At 39.0% G+C, this 3,384-nt stretch overlaps 1 pseudogene; it reads left to right on the top strand.

Annotated features, from left to right (window-relative positions):
• Positions 1-888: 888 nt before the first annotated feature.
• LOC109686954 (vasculin pseudogene) lies at positions 889-2,685 on the top strand (annotated as a pseudogene).
• Positions 2,686-3,384: the final 699 nt, after the last annotated feature.

The raw sequence follows: 3,384 nt of genomic DNA, 5'->3' as shown, positions 1-3,384 counted from the left end.
GGATTTGATACAGCTTAGTTGCTGTTGTTAATTTTATGCCTAGAGGGACTGTTACCTTGTGTTGGGGGAGATATTCTGAGTCAGAGTGCTGGGGATCCATCTAGCTGGTGCCAGAAAGATCCCTCAGTCAGGGATGGCAGGTCCTGGAGGGTGACAAGGGACTTAGGGAAATTCCTTCAGTTGATTTTGATTTATTTAATTTTCTTAAATGCCAGAACTAGCTCTTGTTTCTCCTTGGGATGGTGGAGAAGAAATTAAATCAAAGTAGCTCTAATTTGAGAGATGGTCTCTCAAAGTCCCACTAGAAACAGGCTAAAGTCATGGGTTATGTTACAACTTGCTCATGGGGCCATTCTGCCTACCATTTCCCGGGCAGGAGGGCCTGTTAGCTAAGGGGATTAGACCAGATTGTTTAAACACGGGGCTCCTGCGTCTGGCCTAAGGCTCTGTGCAATTTACTCTTAGACAATCGCTTGATTTATGGCTCTAAATCACACTGAGTGCCACTGTGAATCACCAGGGCCTGTTCCATGCAACATTTTGAAGATAAGAGCTTCAGAAATGGGAGGGTTCCTGAGCCCAGAGAAAAAGAGCAAGTCTATATTTTCTAAGTCCAGGGAAAAGCATAACACTGTTTGGTGAGTATCTCTGGGAGGCTTGAGATATGTGAGGAGGAAGAAAGAAGCTTTTCTAAGGACTTCTTTTCTCTGGGATCTGACTTGGGGGATAAAGAGAGGGGAAGGGTGGAGAGGGGCTAAGCCCATTGCAGGTTGGAGGCACCCTGTCAGGCATAGCCCTGTGGGAGGTCATCACTGTACTGGACTCTCTTCATACAAATGTGAGAGTTCTAACATGGCTTCCTTTTGTTCACCCTAACAGCAGCCATCTTTAAATCCTGAATATGAGAGAAAACCAAATCAGAATAAATCTTTAGCTGCAGATGTGTGGGAATATCCTCCAAATCCTAAATCTAGATCTCCAAGGATGCTGGTCACTAAGAAAGGTACTACAAAGGACTTACAGCTATCTGGACTCCCAGTAGCAGGAAATCTTCCATCACAGCCAGTTAAGAATGGAATTGGTCCAAGTGTTTATGAAGGCTTAGTTCCTAAACTTGCTGCTCCACCTACAAAACCTTCACAATGGAAAAGCCAAACTAAAGAAGATACTGTTGGGACTTCTTTCTCTCATGAATCTACACATAGTATTGACAACTTTAATGCTTTTAAATCAACTGCCAAGAATTTTAATTCATCAACAAATTCAGTGAAAGAGTGTCATCACTCAAACTCCTCTTGACCTGTTGACAAACTTAATTAGCACCCTCGTCTAACCAAACTGACATGAATGTGCACTGATAAGAAGACTGAATTTTTGAAAGCATTGAAAAGGGACAGAGTGGAAGAACATGAAGATGAAAGCCAAGCTTGTTCAGAGAAGTCTGATGACTCATTTAATTTGCATAACAGCAATACCACTCACCAAGAAAGAGATATAACAGAAACTGATGAAAATGAAATTCCTCAAGAGAATGGCAATGCCTTGATGACTTCCCAGCATATCATTTGGTCTTCAACCTTTCCACAAACTGAGGTTCTTTCCTGTTCATTTGAAGCAGAACTCAGATTGTTAAAGGAGATGAGCTAGCAGGAAGACAGTGAAAATGATGAAACTTGTGTTCCCTTAACTGAGGATGAAATGAGAGAATATTAAGTTATTAGAGAACAGTTACAGAAGAATTCTCCCAGGAAAAATGGTATTTTGAAAAATGACCTGATCTGTGACTTCAAGTTTGACTGGAAAAACAGCACTTTCAAACCCACAATTGAGAATGATAACACAGAGACAAGTAGCAGTGACACATCAGATGACAATGATGTGCGAAGGATTTCCTAACAGCTTTAGAAATTTTAGTGTGACACATCTCTCATGCAGTTTGGGGTAAATGGTAAAAATGAAGAACTATAATTTACGTAGTGAATTACCCCATTAGAAGATGATTATTTTGGGGGACTTCATTATGAAGAAAACCAAGAATGTTGTGTTGGGCTGTGTTGAACATTATTTCTTTGTAAATGAATGTTATAGAAATGAGGACTTTGGTTGATCCAGCATTGACTTTCTTCATCACTGCAGTATTTTCTCTGACTAGCAATGTGACGATGTCACAAATGAGATTTTCTCATTTAACAATGATATATTGTGTAATGTTTTAAAAAATGTGACCTCAGTTCTCTAGATGCACAGAGAGTTGGCCAGGAAGATGTCCACCTGGGTTCGCTAGATCAGTCTCTTGTCTAACCTATAGAAGCTTAACCAAACTTTTCCTCAAGGGCCATTTTGTTTTGAAGATCTCATACCCTTAGAGAAAACCCAAGAAGTAAAGGAACTTGGAGGCCAATCAGCCTAATGTGGTATTCTAAAGTTAAAAAACACTTGGGGGTTGGAGACACAATGTGAGTTGCCTGAAACTACACATCAATCAGTTTGAGAATGGGATAGGGTACTGAAGTCTTTCCTCCTAGCCTTGAGCCACTTCAGATCATCCGTCATGCTCTGCATTGCCACTCAACCTGTGTTTTCTGGGACTATTGAATTAATTACTTTTGCAGTTTTCACTTTCTAAACAGCTATCTTTCTCCTTGATGGTGACAGTGAGCTATGCAGAATAGTATCAGCTCTATGTTGACCTTTTCCTTTAATAATACATATTGAGTTATTCATCAATAACATTTATTGAATTATATTCATTGAATTTTTCACTCAACAACAGTCACTGAATATATATTGGGCCCTATGTGCCAAGGATGGTGCCCAAGTTGCTCTGTACTTTATCGCATTTAATCCTCAAAGTCATTTTAAGGAATAGTTACTTTTTGTATTCAGATTACAAACAAGGACATGGAGCCTTGGAGAGATGATCAAACTGTTCAGATTACATAATTAGACTTGGATTTCAGTTCTATTTCTGCCATTTTCTGCCTGGTACTTGAGTTGATGATATTAATATGATGTGGTTCTGAATTATGCTCTTCTACTTTACTTCAAACTAGCTGTAGTTCCAATTAGCTCTAAGGACATGAATGGACTTTAGTACTTTCATAAGCTGACATTTGTGGTCTGGTTTTCAATGTTTTGCATTGCCTATATTATTCTTTTTTCACAGACATCTTCTGTTCTTCCAATCCCACATGGAAATTAACATGCCTATCTTCAACTGAGCCAGTCAATATTTCGTTAGAACAGGAAAATATTTTGGGCCATGTGAAGTTATCAGAATAGTTCACTCCAAAGTTAGATGAGCATACTACATCCAAAGGTGGAATATTTTTGGTTATTTTTTATCATCTTTTAATCCAATGAATCACTTCTAAAAGCTATAAA

Source organism: Castor canadensis, chromosome 4, assembly GCF_047511655.1.
Source record: "Castor canadensis chromosome 4, mCasCan1.hap1v2, whole genome shotgun sequence".
Classification (NCBI taxonomy): domain Eukaryota; kingdom Metazoa; phylum Chordata; class Mammalia; order Rodentia; family Castoridae; genus Castor; species Castor canadensis.
Note: the sequence above shows the minus strand (reverse complement) of the source record. Positions and strands in the feature narration are given on the sequence as shown.